Source organism: Pelodiscus sinensis, chromosome 1, assembly GCF_049634645.1.
Source record: "Pelodiscus sinensis isolate JC-2024 chromosome 1, ASM4963464v1, whole genome shotgun sequence".
In the NCBI taxonomy this organism is placed as follows: Eukaryota; Metazoa; Chordata; order Testudines; family Trionychidae; genus Pelodiscus; species Pelodiscus sinensis.
The window spans coordinates 20,860,550-20,877,896 of record NC_134711.1 but is presented as its reverse complement, the minus strand read 5'-3'; positions in this window follow the sequence as shown (position 1 = coordinate 20,877,896).

Below are 17,347 nucleotides of genomic sequence, written 5' to 3'. Positions count from 1 at the left end.
ACCATCTGTAACCCATATGACTGTATAAGTGTGTGAGTGCCTGAGGGCAGGAATGAATGTGTGTGAATGAGTGAATGAATGGAGGTGTGTGTGTGCTTGCTTGTTTGTGTGTGTGAGAGAGAGATAGTCCGTTCCATCTTTAGTTTAAACCTTTGGTGGCAACTCTATCTTCTTCAGTCAAGCAATAAACACATGCTAGTGTAACCCTGGGTGGTCTCCAGTGGGAATATTTTGGGGTAACACATATTTCCTTGTCACTTCTGGGAGGGTTTTTTTCCTACGAGCCCAGACGCCTTTAGCTATGTCTACACTACAGAGGGTTTTAAAAAAACCCGCCATTTTTCCGAAAAACTTCACTCATGTCCACACTACTATCATGTTCTTTTGGCAAAAAATCGAAAGAACAGAGGGCTTTTTCTGACATTCTATGAGGAATGTCATAGTAAACCTCGTAGTAAACCTTTTTCTATGAGGAAGAAGCCATTTGCGTGTGTGGACGGGGAAACGGGAGATATTTTGAAAGAAGAGGAAAAAGCGCAGGTGACCTGATGGCCACTTCATTCACAGTAATCACAGCTGAAATGCGAGATAGCATCCATTCAGTGTGGATGCTATCTTTCGAAAAAGCAGATCACTTTTTCGATGCACTTTTGTTGTATGGATGCTCTCTTTCAGAAGAAGCTTTTTCGGAAGATCTCTTCTGGAAAAGCTTCTTCTAAAAGGGTACATCTAAACTACATGGCTCCGTCGACGGAACCATGTAGATTTGTTGTTTTGGCAAAGGTAAATGAAGCCACGATTTAAATGATCGCGGCTTCATTTACATTTACATGGCTGCCACGCTGAGCCGACAAACAGCTGATCAGCTGTTTGTCCGCTCAGCGCGCTAGTCTGGATGCTCCCCTGCCGACATCAAAGCCCTTTGTCGGCAGCCCCGGTAAACCTCGTCCCACGAGGAATAACGGGGCTGCCGACAAAAGGCTTTGATGTCGGCAGGGGAGCGTCCAGACTAGCGCGCCGAGCGGACAAACAGCTGATCAGTTGTTTGTCAGCTCAGCGCAGCAGCCATGTAAATGTAAATGAAGCCGCGATGATTTAAATCGCGGCTTCATTTACCTTTGCCTATGTGTCTAATCTACATGCCTCTGACGACAGAGGCATGTAGTCTAGACACAGCCCAAGAAACCTGCTGTCTAGACGTAGCCTTAGTTTCCTTTATTGTGGGGGCAAGGAGGCCTGCTGACTTTGGTGGGTATGCATGCAGGTGGCTCCTCCCAATGCTGCTACAGATATTTTTGGGTTGGAATAGGAAGGTACAGGTTTCCTTTCTCCTCTCTCCTGCTAGGTTAAGTCTACTCCAGGTCTGAGGAATCTGCAGCCACTGCTGCTGTGTCATCTGTCTTTTCCTCTGCCATGATATACAAATCTCTGTGCAAACCAGGGCTAGACGTGGTCCCTACATTTCAAAGCAATGAAAATATAATTTGTCTATCTATTCATGAAAAAGGGAGTGTATGGGATATATGAATGATGCCACACTTTGGAGAGATTTATGACCACATTTCTTATGACTGGTAAAAATACATTCATATTTTAATTAACTATGTAGTGTGCACACATGGGAAACTAGAATCAGAATGGCTCGTAGAATCATAGAACTGGAAGGTATTTTGAGAGGTTCATTGAGTCCAGTCCCTTGCTCCCATGGCAGGACCAAGCACCGTCTACAATAGATCATCCCTGACAGATGTCTATCCAACCTGCACTTAAACATCTCCAGGGATGGAGATTCCACAACCTCCCTGGGCAATTTATTCCAGTGTTTAACCACTCTGACAATTAGGAAGTTTTTCCTAATCTCCAACCTAAGCCTCCGTTGCTGCAATTTAAGCCCATTATTTCTTGTCTTATCATCAGAGGCCAACGAGAACCATTTTTCTCCCTCTTCCTTGTAGCACCCTTTTGGATACTTGAAAACTGCTATCATGTCCCCCCTCAGTCTTCTCTTTTGTAAACTAAATAAATCCAATTCTTTCAGCCTTCCCTCATAGGTCATGTTTTCTAGACCTTTAATCATTCTCGTTGCTCTTCTCTGGACATTCTCCACTTTCTCCACATCTTTCTTGAAATGTGGTGTCCAGAACTGGACACAATACACCAATGGGGGCCTAATCAGCGCAGAGTAGAGTAGAAGAATGACTTCTCCTGTCTTACTCACAACACACCTGTTAATGCATCCCAGAATCATGTTTGCTTTTTTTTGTCACAGTGTCACACTCTAGATTCATGTTTATCTTGTGGTCTACTATGACCCTTAAATCCCTTTCATCAGTACTCCTTCATAGACAATCACTTCCTATTCTATATGTGTGAAACTGATTGTTCTGTCCTAAGTGGAGTACTTTGCATTTGTCCTTATTAAACTTCATCCTGTTTACCTTCAGACCATTTTGCTAGTTTGTCCAGATCATTTTTAATTTTGACCCTCTCCTCCAAAGCACTTACAACTGCTGCCAGCTTGGTATCATCTACAAACTTAATTAGCATACTCTTTATGCAGTCATCTAAATCATTGATGAAGATATTGAACAGAACTGGTCCCAAAACAGCTCCTTTATGGGCCGTATTGTCGGCAGATGTAAACAGCAGAGATGGCTGGAAATTTGTTTAACTGGTTTTTAATTAGAAAATGCTGCTTAATCAAAGACAAAACTTTTTTTGGGGGAAAGAGCCAGTTTCAACATATTTCTTGAATCAATTTTTTTAAACAAAGTTTTGATGTTGAATTGAAAAATTTTGGTTTTCCAGTATGGAATAAATTTATGTTTATAAAAAATTAAGGTAGTTATAGTTTTTTAAAAAGATAGAAATAAAAAGAAAGCATTGATTAATCATTATGAAATCTAGATTTTCATTTTACAATGAAAGGGCAACCAAAATGATTAGGGGTTTGGAACGGGTCCCACATGAAGAGAGGTTAAAACGACTGGGACTTTTCAGTTTAGAAAAGAGGAGACTGAGGGGGGATATGATAGAGGTATATAAAATCCTGAGTGGTGTGGAGAGGGCGGATAAAGAAAAGTTATTTATTAGTTCCCATAATAGAAGAACTAGAGGACACCAAATGAAGTTAATGGGTAGCAGGTTTAAAACTAATAAAAGAAAGTTCTTCACACAGCGTGTAGTCAATCTGTTGATGAAGATATTGAACAGAACGGGTCCCAAAACAGGCCTCTGTGGAACCCCACTTGTTATGCCCTTCCAACATGATTGTGAAATGTTAATAACTGTTTTCTGAGAATGGTTATCTAGACAGTTATGCACCCACTTTATAGTAGCCTCATCTAACTTGTATTTCCCTAGTTTATTGATACGAAGGTCATGTGTGGGTCATAGGTAATATATGTCTAAAAGTTAATCTTCCTTAACTAGGGTATGTCTACACAGCAAGGTTATTTCAAAATAACAGCCGTTATTTCGAAAAAAACTTTTACCAGTGTCTACAAAGCCAACCCACTATTTCAAAATTATATCGAAATAGTGGAGGACTTATGTTGAAATTGGTAAACCTCATTCCACAAGCAATAGCACCAATTTCAAAATTGCTATTTTGAAATAAGTGCTGTGTGGATGCTTATTTCGAAATAGGGAGCCTCCAGCCCTTCCCAGGGTGCCCTGGTGGCCACTCTGGGCACAACCAAGGAAACTCCTCTCCCTCCTCTCCTCCCTGGAGCCCTTCAAGGGGTAGACTCTGGCCACAGTGCCTGTGCCAGCTCCAAGCCTGCCAGCCCAGAGCCAGCAGTCGCTGCACCTGATCCAGTGGCTCCAGCATGATTCAGGAAGCCAGTGTCAGCCAGCTCTGCACCGCTCCCCGGGACTAGTCTGCCAACTCCCAGGAGCCTGCCAGAGATTGGAAAAGGCGGGCTGCTGCCTGGTCCAGTGCGGAGATCAGGGACCTAATTCAGGTTTGGGGGGGATGCCTCCAATGTCCATGATCTCAGCACTAAATGGAGGAATGCAACCGTCTACAGGTTGCCAGCCTGGCCACCAAAGTCCACATGCAAACCCAGAAGCAGGTTTGCATGAAAATAAAGGAACTGCGGCAGGCGTATGCCAGGGCCACAGGGGGCAGGCCCCAAGCAACGGCAGGCCCAGACCACCTTCTTTCCCCAGTTTCATTCCTCCCCACCCCAGCTTTGTTCAATAAAGAGGCTTAGTTGTAATGAACACGTGTGTCTTTTATTGTATAGAGGGAAGGGGGGCTAGGAAGGGGTAAGTGGAAGGATTTGAGGGAGGAATGAGGCACAAGCCCCCAATGGGGCACACCAGGGAGACTGTTACTGCCTGCAGAATGTGCTGCCAAACTCGCAGCAACATGTCCAGGAGAAGCACCAGAGTGCCCAGGGGCGGCTCCGGCTCCATGCTGCAGAGTGCTGTAGTGTCCTGAGTAAGGGCAACCAGAGCACACAGAGAAAAAAATTCTTTGCCATCCCTCAGTGAGGTAGGCAAGCAAGCAGGGAAACCTTAGAACTGGCTATCCGGGAGGGTCCTTTTAAGCACAGGTCTCAGATAGCCTCAGGCAGCAGCCACACAAGGTAACTCCTGACCTGATGCCCTGCCAGAACTGGTTCCGGCCAGCCTTAAATGCGATTCAGTGTCCTATCAGTGTGGACACGCTATTTCGAAATAGCAAAACGTGATTTCGAAATGCATTTTGTGTTTAGATGCATTATTTTGAAATAAGCTATTTTGAAATAACTATTTTGAAAAAAGCTATTTAGAAATAACGCTGTAGTGTAGACATACCACTAGAGAGGCTGGTTCGTTCTTGTACAAGTGGGTCTGAGTTTTCAAAATGCTTGTGAAAAACTAGACTGCAAGCCTCTTTCGAAAGAGGCTTTTTCGAGAGATACTTTCGAAAAAGCCTCTTTCGAAAAAGAGCGTCTAGACTGCAAGCAGTACTTTCGAAAAAGCAAGCCGCTTTTTCAAAAGAGAACACCCAGGCAGTCTGGATGCTCTCTTTCGAAAAAGCCCTGTTTGCATTCAAGAACGCCTTTTTTCGAAAGAGCACTTTCGAAAAAAGGCGTTCTTCCTCGTGAAATGAGGAGTACCGCCGTCGAAAGAAAAGCCGCATTCTTTCGATTTAATTTTGAAAGAACATGGCTGCAGTCTAGATGCAGGTGAAGTTTTTTCGAAAAAAGGCTACTTCTTTTGAAAAAACCCTGCAGTCTAGACACAGCCTATGGGTGTGTCTACATAGCAAAGTTATTTCGAAATAATGGACAGCTTATTTCAACTTCTGTAACCCTCATTCTAAAAAGAATAACTCCTATTCCAAAAGCTATTTTGAAATAAGGCGTGCCTAGATGCTCCACTTTTGCTATTTTGAAATAGCTCCTCACCAGGGCCATTCTAATTTATTCCTCCTGGGGCTCTAAATCAAGATAGCATGTCTACATTAGGGAAGCCTGTCTTAGACTAATTTTGAGGCTTCCCTGAAGTGGAGGTGTGCTATTTCTAAATAAGCTATTTCAGAATAACTATTCCAGAATAGCTTATTCCGAAATAACTGTGCAGTGTAGACATAGCCTAAATGTATTAACTTAATTTTTTCATTACTATATATTATTTTTTCCTTCCCCTTTTCCTTTTTCTTTTGAAAATGGCTAAAATCCTGCATTATTTTTCCAGCATTTTTTAACATTCTTAAAAATAGAAAAACATAATCAGCTGCTCTCAAACCCTGAAAAATTATATGAATTTTGATTTTTTTTCTTACATTGCTTTTGCCCTGTTTGATCCAACTATAGTAACAAAATGGTAAAACTATTCACTGTATATAACAACATTCCAAGATGAAAGAAGGACCTGAATGAAGCCTATATCTATCTTTCAATTATTTCAGCACCAGCTAAGGAGATTGTATGACCTATATGGGCTGAATAGACTTTTTTCATAATGTAGATATGATAAAAAAGCAGATATGAGGATTCTTTTCATTAGAAAAATAGGAGACAAAGAGAGGACATAACAGAAGAACATAAAACTCCAAAGAATGCCCCAGAGCTATTCAAGAAGATGGTAGACTTGAGAGCAACATATCACACACTGAAGCTTCAAAAGGGCTGGCCATAAGGGAAATTAGGAGATACAGCGTACAGAGTGTGTAATTACTGTATGGAGAGAGTTAATGAAATCAGCAATGGAGACTGTATTCTAGATACTATGATTGCACTTACATCCATGTAGCTCCTTTATGGGCCGTATTGTCAGCAGATGTAAACAGCAGAGATGGCTGGGAATTTGTTTAACTGGTTTTTAATTAGAAAATGCTGCTTAATCAAAGACAAAACTTTTTGGGGGAGAAAGAGCCAGTTTCAACATATTTCTTGAATCAATTTCTTGAATCATATTTCTTGAACAGTCTGTCAGGAACCTGAAGGCTGCAGTCACAAGCTGCTCCACATGGCTCTTTTCCCGGGGGGAGGGCCGGAAAGAGTGGGGAGGTTTCATTGGCTGCCCCTGCCACCAGCAAAATGTTTCTGACCCTATTGGCTGGAAACTGGCCAATGGGAACTGAGAGATTTTGTTGGAGGGGGGTGGACAGAACACAAAGCCTCCAGCATAGAGTATCCATATTTAAAGGGGTGGCAGCTGCACTGTGCTTAAGGGTCCCAGCGAGGCAGCTGTGGGCCATATCTGGTGGCTTGGAGGGCCGGATCCAGCCCGCTAGCCATCTCTTGCGCACCCCTGCTTTAAATGGTCAACTCGGTTCAGCCTTGTGGCCTGTGGCCCATGAAGCTAACTTGCTGGTTTGCTACATTATATAATCTGTTTTCATCATCAGTGTAAGTGATAATATTATTTCTTGGTTTAGGTTTTGCACTGAACAATTCCAGTACAGTACATGTTACTTCATTAGACTTGGCTGTAACACACGAAACTACAGGCCTGTATCCTATATGATGAGCTCGAGTAAGTTAGCATAAGTGTTTATAATCTGTGGCATAGATAAATGGCCTTTTGAATTTGGGGGAATGAATAGAGAACTGAACAGAGAACTAATGTGTTCACCATAATTCTGGGATATACTGGTAACCACAAGGTACATTGTAAAACATGGAAGTACTGATCTAGGCCAAAGGTAATGGTATTGAGGATGAGATAATCAATATTAATATGTATATATATAGCAGAAATATTTTATAATATACCAGCCTATAAAATAAGCATACCCAAATATTTATCTGGGTGAGGAAATAAGATTTGGGCATGAAAGAGTAGGTATGCCAAAGCTGAGGCTGTTCCTCTGTCTCCCACTACCTGGTTTCCAAGGAATGCGTGTAAGTATGCTTATTTTTCTAGCTTGTTAGAAAAGGAATGTTACCAGAAGGGACCATCGAAGTGTGTTACTGCTTTGTGACTCTGTCGCTCAAAACTTTGATTACTCTTCCATTTATTTTAATAAAGATCTTGTAATGATGATATTGTCCACATTCTGAGTGTCCTTGACACACATCCTACGAGTCTGCATAAGACACTGAACTCACTGTGCTCTCTAATTCTGTAGCCTCAATTTGGAACAAGAACCTAATTATCTTCTGGTCAGATCATTGGCAAGACATAAGAAACTAGCTTTATAAATTCAGGTCAACAGACCCCACCATAGCATCCCAGATACAATTCCAGTATCTATGATTGCCAGGATTCTTATAGCTGCCTGAGGCAGTGTTCAGCCTCTCAAAACCCTTAGCAAACAAACAATCCCCAAGATATTCACATATATTCTAATACTGAGAGATTTGAATGTATTCAAGTCCTTTTGGTACACAGGCACACATGAATGAAGGAGGCTCCTCAGGCTATATCTAGACTACAACTTTTGCTCTTCTATTTTTTTTGGAAGAGGCTTTTCCAAAATTTGGCCTATCTACACTGGGCCAAATTTTGGAAAAAAAAACCCTCTTTTCGAAGATCCCTTCTTCCTTGTGGAAGACAGGGCTTCCAAAAGAGCATGTCTGCTCTTCTGCAAAAAAACCCAGAAGAGCAAATGCGTTCCCTGGATACAGCGGAGTTTTTTCGGGATACCAGAGGTATCCCAATAAAATCCCATAGTCTAGATGTATGCTAGAGTAAACTCTGCCTTCCAGCTAAGAAAGGGTGTGATTTTTACATGCTTCTATAAATTGGTTTTGCGTCTGTTAGAGCTAGGACTTGTTTTCCAGCTATTTTTTCCCCCTCAGAGGTAATAGCATGATCACAAACACAAATTTCCAAACTCCCCTTGCCAGAAGTTTGTCCATCTGTTCAGTGATGTCCCTAAGTAATGTTTGCTGGCACATTTTCTTATTCTGGAAGGTTTTATTTTAAAAAAATGTTGTCCATTAAGTATGTGCAATACTTAAACCATGGCCTCACATCAGTGAACATTTTTTAAATAGTGTTGCAAGGCAAAACTCCTTATTTTTGCATTAACAGGCATTTCAATTTTATTTTATGAGCAAGAAAAAAAGCAGGCCCCATTCACCTCTTACCTAAATACATTTTTAGCTCCTATATTTGTTAAATAAGGGGATTTTATGCCAAAACTTCTAGCAGGTGCTGAGTTGGATTGGATACATCAATTAAAGCAAGCCATTCAACACTTGCGACTAGACTAGCAGTGAATCATCCCAAACACACTGTTCATACATGTTCGGACTACTGTACTGCTGACAGAAGCAGTCCCTTTACCAAAAAAAAAGTTCTTTGTTATAGTTATAAATCCAACAATCAAGTAAGTGCAGGTGACCTTGCTGTCATTTTAATGTGTGAGGGTACTGATAGAGTTCACAGCATTCCTTGCATTAATTTTTGTTCCTCTTCTTAGAAAATTAGTCTGTAAAACCCTCAAAGGCCAAAGTCTGCCCTAAGCATGCCAGTGTAAAGCTAGAGTAACTTCATTAAAATCAATGTTTTCTCTCCACTTCTGTAAGAGTAGATTTTTTTATAGCTCACAGTGTTCAACAAAAATTAGTAAATGGCACCTGTAACTGCTTTATATATTTACCATATGCTATACTATAGCTTTCCCCACAGACCTGAAAGCAACCTTCAGAAGAGTTATAAGTAAATAATTATATATTGGTTATGAGATCTTGGGTTTAGCTGGCCATGAAACAGTCTCAACATTGAAGAGTCATGCTGCTATCTAGTGGCAAAAACAGGTAGTTTTTAAAAACAGCACTTGATCATTTCAGTTATTGTAATACTGTAGCTGTTTTTATGTATTTGTGATCTACAGTACATGTATATGTTCATGGTCATGATCCTCCTCTGATATTGGTGTCAGTTTGGAATAGTCACTGAACGAATATCTGGGTGTGAGACTGAAATCAGACCTAATAACTAGGGTCTTTAATTTTTGAATACCAATTAATTCTTCATTTGAAAACATTTATTAGTAGCTACATCACCTTTTTATAAAATATGAACAGTTGAAGGAAAACCAGAAGGCTACTTTATAATGTATACGTGTAATTAGAAATGGAGCAGATGACGCAGTTCTAGTATCATAGAAGTTGGGCTCTGCTGTTACAGAGTGCAGAAAACCAGCACCTGAACCTACACTCTGGTTGCTGTAACTCCAATTAGTTCCCTTGAAGAGAGCTTGATTAAGGAAAGGAGTGGGTAATTACTAGATTACACTGGGCTGAGGAGAGCTACAGAACTAGTTAGATGACTAACTAGCCATGTCTACAGTAGGAAACTATTTTGAAATAGCTAAATTCAACTTAATAACTCCCGATTTTACAAAATCAAAATAGTGTGTCACCACTATGAGGAAGCCTTGAAATTATTCCGAGGCTGGCTCCATTAATGTGGATGCACTATCTTGACTTAGAGCCCCAGGAAGCCCAGGGGAGTAATTAGTCTGAATTACTGTGGGGAGTAATTATTTCAAAATAGCAGCACCAGAGTGTCCACACAGATGCTATTTTGAAATAACTATTTCCCAAGAAAAGCAGGAGAACAGATTTTGAAAGAAGTGACCCCTTATTTCGAAATAATGGGCTTGGTAGTGTGGACACTCTGCTTATAAATCTGACCTAAGGGGGGTTATTTCAAAATAAAGCCCTAGTGTAGACCAGCCTTGGGAAGAACATAGCAGGAAAGAACATAGAGAGAAGGCAAGTGGGAGAAAGAATAAGGTTAGCAGCGCTAGAGTAAGGGAGAGGTTTTGGAGAGGGTGGAGAGGTTTTTTTCCTCCCTTTCCCACACCTTCTCCTCTCCTCCCCATGGGAGAAGGGGTTGTGAAGCTGAATAACACTGTAAATAGCATTGCTGCATTAGTATGGTGGCAGAGTGGAGTGGCAGAGTGGAGTGCAGGGCTATAAGCAAACTGCATGGCGATACCGAGAAACTGGAGATGTCGGAATAATTTGTAGGAGAAAACAGGAGCTGAGTCTCATGCCCTGTTACATCTACCCCCACAGCACTTGTGTATTTATCAAAAATAAATTATAATATTAGTTAGTGAATTCCACTAACATTGCAAGTTTATAAATTAATTACAGAAAATTTGTATGATTTTGTTGTTACTGACATATTGAAAGCATTTTGAGAGATATTAGCACTTAGCAATGGTACTTATAAAAGAAATAAATGTTTCATTTTTTCCCCCAGGACATTGGCAGAGAAAATGGTTAGAAATATGGATTTTACCACTGGTAATTTACTAATTCAATACAGAGTAACAAGAAGATTTAGGACCAGTGTCCCCTCCAGCTGTCTGGAAGTTAAACCACTGATGTATTTTATCCATTCTCTGTCTTATCAGATAAGATAGACTGACCAAAAAAAAAAAAAGAGCAATGATTAAAAGGACCATATGCCTCTGATGAAACCCCAAAGTGTCTGAAACAAAAAGCTTCAGTGAACTCAAGTGCATTTCACTGAGTATGGCCTTAAGCAACGTTAGATTTATTTTGCAGATGACTCGCAGTTAAAGAACCCACAGAAATGCAGTCTTAACTATCTTTTAATAGCCATAAATGCCTTGATTAACATCATTTGCTTAATTTTACTATTGATGTCTACTTTGCAAAATCAACCAACCAAAAGTTCATAATGAGCTATATTTAGCATACATTTTTTAATTAATTCTAAAGTTGCACCAGTGTCTTCAGGAATAAAAAACAGTAATAGGTGCACAAAACTACTCTGGGCACCATGATCAAAGTAGTCACATATTTTTTATGTTCAAAACCCATATTTGCATACCAAGATGGGCAGTAAGACATCCAAACCGGAATTGGACCTCATTTGAAAACTAAGTCTGTGGACCAAATTCCATGGTTTAACATCACTGAAGTCAAAGTCAGCACATAAAGGATGAATTTTGCCCTATATTATCATCACAGTTATCACTTATTCAATATGATTTAAGTTACTAGCAGTCCTATAAATATCTTCCTTTCATTGTTCATTTTTGGCTTTCAAAATTAGCCTATATATAAGCGAGGGAATGGTCCCGCTATTGTGGGGAACTTTCCTGGCTTCTATACCACCCCGGTGAAATTGACCAGCGAAAAGATCTGAGTCCCTGCTCCCACTTCCTTTACCCCACGGCTTCCCTGAACCTGAGGGCTTCCTCTCGACTCTCCTGAGTAGCAGAGCCCTCGAAACCCCAACAAGGCTGGGCCCAGGTTTCTTGGGGCTTAATCCCCGACCTTGTAGTCACTAGGGGCAAGAGTTAGGGTGTCCCCACTCCAAGGTGCTCTCTTCACACTGCATGCTTTCATTTCATAAGGTTCAAAGCAAATACAATGTATTAAACATCAACTGATTAAAGAGAAAAGAATAAAAAAAAATGAGAATGGTTAAATGAGAACACACATTCCTGCTCTGTAGCACGGGGACATCAAAACAGCAGTCTGCAGAGTATAAGGACAGTTCACAGTCTCTTTCTTATAGGCCCCTTAGAGGCCCTGGATGTGCTGCAGGGGGGCTGCAGGCTGGACATGCCTGCTCTGGCAGTGACCACACAGCCTCAAGCTCTAAGTGGCCAGACCCCTCTCCCAGTCTGGCATGCTGGGCCTCTTGGCTGGTGATATCTCCCTGCCCAGAGCCTCTTCCCGCACTTTGCTGGTCCCAGCTGCTCACCACACCCAGCTGCAGGTTGTGCTGCTTTGCCAGTCTCCGGTTCCTTGCGTTGCTTCTCTGTCCCTTTTGGCTCTCTGAGCACTGCCAGTCTGCTGCTCAACACAGGGTCTGTGCTCCTTGGACTGTGTGTGCCTGGCTCTGTTGCTGCAAAACTGCCCTTCAGCACAGCTTGCACTCCTTGGGCTGTATGTGCCTGGCTTTGTTGCTGCAGGACTGCTTCTCCACACAGCTTGCTCCTCTTAGCTGTCTCTCATTTGCAAATTCGAATGACTACATTAGCCACTCTAGTCTGAACTAGGGTGGCTAGTGTAGACATACCTTGAGTCTGATAATTGTTGTGATGGTTTGGGGAATATGTCTGCATCGAATCACACATTTCATTCTGCTTTATATAATTTCATCATTATAACCTGCATGGTAGAGCAGAAACCCCATCTTATATCTGACCACACTTTTATCCTATTTATGATGTATAGCAAGGCTATGCAAAAGGGGGTGAAGACCGAAGTTTCCACCCTCTGTGGAGAGTGAACATAGGCAAAAGCATCAAGATGACTACCAAAGACTATTGACTTACTAACTGAGTCTTATCCTTGTCACCCCCCTGTAGGAAGCAAGCTTAACTGGAACATTAACTTAATGTAGAACAGTAGGTGAAAATTGAATGAAATGTAATGAGGAATGATTTACCAAGTTTGGATCCTTATAATCCAAATCAATATCAACGAGCCATATACTGGCTGCCCCTGTGTGAGTCAAAGGAGAGGAGAAGGAGCAAAGACACCATCTCTGAATTTACACACCTAAATAGGGACTTGCACAGCCAGAACATAAGATGCAGAGGAATCGAAGCACTGATCTCAACACTAGATATCCCAAAAGATGCAGCTGTCCATAACAAAAAAGCATGAACAGCACCCACTAAGATCAGTGCTGTATTGGCAACTCTTATGTAAGCCTCTGTAATACAAAGAGAACTGGGTGCATTTCTTTGCCTTATGCATTGACTTCACAGAGGAGGGAGAGCTAAAGGGAAAGCATGCAGCATCTACAAAATGAAACATGCCCAGCAGGACTATACAGGGATTCATACCGCCAAGCACACGCTTTTATCTTTCAAGATCCAGCACTTCGGTGATTAAAATTGAATTATTTTCCCTGCAATTTTTAAGAAGAGATTTCCTACCTTTGAGATATATACTTACACCATAAGCTCTTTGAGATAGTGATAGATTTTTTTTTGTTACACAATTTTACGATAGCTTATAATGGGGGCTTAATCTATATGACCACTAGCTTCAAGAGAAAAATCAATCATTACTCACACTGCTTATTACACCACTGGAAGGCATTTAGATACTACTGTGATCAAGACAGTAAAAGAACCTCTATAGAATGGAAGGGGTGCTGCTATAATACAAATAATTAGTAATGATATTTAATTTCTTTCTTATCAGTTTAGTCTTGTGCACAATATGTCCTAACTATTTTCAGCCTGCATAAATATATTTAAAGCAGTTAACTGTTAATACTAGACTAACATATCTGGCTACTTCAAAAGCTGTTCAAATATGCTGAGGCCAAGATACTTGTGTATTTTTGTTTTTCGACTTTGCACCATAACCGAATTCAAATTTTAACATTATTTACTATGTATGCAATTAATCTTGACTGTATTTTTTTAAGAACTAATGAACATATTTTAAAATCTCCTTTATAATCATGCTTAGTTAAAATGAAGGAGAAAATGCAAATGGACTGAAAGTGGGGCTCTTGTCTATTTTATAAAACAAAACACAAATAATTTGATCCTGGCTTTTGTGGATCAGCTGCGACATTCTGTGAGTGATCCAGAGGCAGAACTTCATAAAGGCTGTTAATATTTGCACTGTTAAACAAATAGTCTAACACACTCGAAGTCACAAATTCTCATCTGTGCATTGAAATGTAGTGTGTACAGAGTCAACAGAGTTCGATTCCATGGTGAATAGCTAAGGAGAGGAGTTTGATTTATTTTGTTGAAAATATGTATTTGGAAATTGAATGCACTCAGGGACACACAATATTGGATTGTGTGCTAAAATGAAATACCAGGATGTCAGGAAGACTAAGGACTGTTTGGCTGCATGTGGCACTTGCAAGTATCATGGGAGTCAGTGGTAGGAAAAAAAAAACCCTATCATTAGGTTATATTGCTCATCTACTGGACAATGCCGTAAGCATGGTCTGAGACAACAAAATAGGAAAAGACACATAAAAAGACAAAACTGATCTCCAAATTTATGTGCAACCAAAGCAAATTTTTATTCAAAATACCTAGCAGACTATATTTTAAATGTATGTTGCATCATTGCTACTCTAAATTATAAAGGGAAAAACATTCCTCTCAGTTTTGTTTGCGAGATCTTGGGATTGATTTTCAGGGTGCATCTACCAGCACCGTAAACTCAAAATAAGATATTCAATTTGCTCAATGCAAATTGCGTATCTTATTTTGAAACTATTTCAAAAAAGCTTATTTTGAAATTTGGTGCATTTACACAGCGCCAAATTTCAAAATAACGTGCTATTTCGAGCAGGAGCAGCCCGAGGCAGGCTGAGGCAGCTGGTGCCCCAGGCGGAATGCGTGATCGGCGCTCCCACCTGCATGGCCGTCAATGGAGTGACATTATCATCGGGCGCCCTGGGCGCCCCGTGACATCATCATCGGGCGCCATTGAAGACGGCGCCCTAGGCGACAGTCAAGTCAGCCTATAGTCACAGGCTGCTCCTGATTTTGAGCTATCCCTTATCCCTCATGCAACAAGGTTTACTGGGATGGCGAAATAGTGCACCCATTCGTTATTTCAAAATATATTTCAAAATAACAGGCAGCTTATGTAGTCCTGGGGTAGCTATTTCGGGATACCTCTGGTATCTCAAAAATAGCCATGCAGTGTAGATGTACCCTCAGTTGCATCCAAGGAGAGCTGGAAGCGACTGAGTACAGGAGATGTCAGGAAAGCCATTTACACCTTTTCCATTCTAGGCTATTTTTCGGGTGGCCAGCATGAATGTGTCTAGTTTCAACTTCCAGCTACTGCATCATGTTATATCTTTCTCTTCTAGATCAAAGAGCCCATTATTAAATATTTGTTCCCCATGTGACTGTAATCAAGTCACAAAATGTGTTTTGTTGATAAAAATGTCGGGACAACATTACACCTATGAGGGGATTCAGCACCAGTGAGGCTTGTGGATGTTTCATCTATTTGGTTGTTTTTGTTATTCTGAATTTAAAATTAAAAATCCCAGTTTTAAAAACCATCTCTCGTCTGGGACAAGTTGTGTGGGTGGGAAGAAGCAGTTGCAGTATGATCCTAAAAAAAAAGCTGAGGAGAAACTTTCTGACTGCAGGCTGGAGAAACTCATTTGGGGTCACCAGACAAGGACAATACAGATAACATCAACAGGCCCACAGGTGGGATAGGGGGCAAAGGAGGCTATTGCCCTGGGGCCCAGTAATTCAAAGGGTCCTGGGGCTCCCAGCTGCCACCACTGTGACTGCAGATCTGGCGGGAGCCCTGGGCCCTTTATATCATCGCTAGTGTGCCAAATCACATGATCCAGGCAGCTCTGAGTGTGCGGGGGGTAGGGAGGAGGGGGAAGAAGGAAGTCATGCTCCAGGTGGCATGGAGGGATGGCTGCTCTTGGTCCCATCCCTTCCAGGAGTCAGCCCCCACACACACACCTTGCCCAGCCTGTGGAGGCTGTTGGCACCCCTGAACCATAAGCAAGAGTGCTAGAATCTGTGTAGAAGTAGGAGCTTCTGCCAGAGGCTACTATGCCAATGTTAAAAAGTTGGCAGGCATGGCCCTCCCATTTTCAAATGAGTGACCCATGCCTGCACTCCAAGAAAAGGCAAATATGTCTACCAAATGTTCCTTCAGCTCAGACATTTTGTCTTCAGATACATCTGCTAAATTGTCATATTATTAATTCCACATATTTCATGATTATAAGTGCTACAGGAATTCATATGATGCTGACAATAATAATTATTAATAATAATAATTAATGACCTGGCTGGTATCTGTATTTCAGGTTGAGTCATGATGTTCTCTGGATTCTGAGCCATACAGATAGTGTCTAAGGATATGTCTACACTATCCCACTAGTTCGAACTAGCGGGGTAATGTAGGCATACCGCACTTGCAAATGAAGCCCGGGATTGGGAGCCGCCATTTTTAAAACCCCGCTGGTTCGAACCCCGTGCAGCACGGCTACACGGGGCTCGAACTAGGTAGTTCGAACTAGGAATCCTACTTGCCTTTTTTATGCAGCATAACGCAGTCATTCCTAGTATTCTCTGAAACTTGGCATTTTTAAGCCAGGAAAGCCAATATATTAAGAATTCTCATGGTTTTATATGAGAAAAAATTGTTTAAAGTGCAAAGAATAAAGGCAGATTTTTCCAAGATTGCTTACTGAATTAGAAAGATGGCTGTTAAAATATAGTCACTATAGTTTAGTGTAGTGCTTTAGAATCTTAAAAAAAACCATGACTCTCATTATAGTGAAGATTTTTCCATGCAAGAGGATACATGATCCAGCTGTACACAAGCAACAGAACTGAGTGGAAGCTAGTGAGGAGGGATGGGATTAGGAATGAGTCACCTCCAAAAAGCCATCACATGCTCTTTTGAGAGCAACCAGGTCATGATTTGCTGTCTGCAGAATTCCATGAAACATCCTAATTCTGGGGAATTTTGTAAATGTCAAACACACCTTCTGGAAATGGGGGGAGCAAATGCTTCTCTCTCAGCAGCAGGGGCATAGACCACTTTTTTGGGGGAGGGGAGTTTACATTAAAATAATAGCCGATGAATACTATTTTCACATTGTTACTTAGCTGGGACAGTCCTCGGGTGACTCATGTGTTGTTTTCTTTGGCCCACAATAGTAAATTCCTCTGAAGGTCTTAGCTGCTAGAAAGCTTATCTTTCTTCTGGGCTATTAGCTAGCTTTTTTTAGTTGGAGCTGGGTTGAAGAAAAACTCTCCTGCAGCAGACTCTGGCACCTTTCTTCCCTGTGTACCTAGATGAGCATTACCAGTCTGTGCTTCTCTCACTCTTTCTGCAAACAGGTTGGTTGTTTCCTTCCTTCTCTCATGAAGGCTACTTGAGTCTCTTTCTTTCTGATTCCCCATCTCTAGAGTGACTTG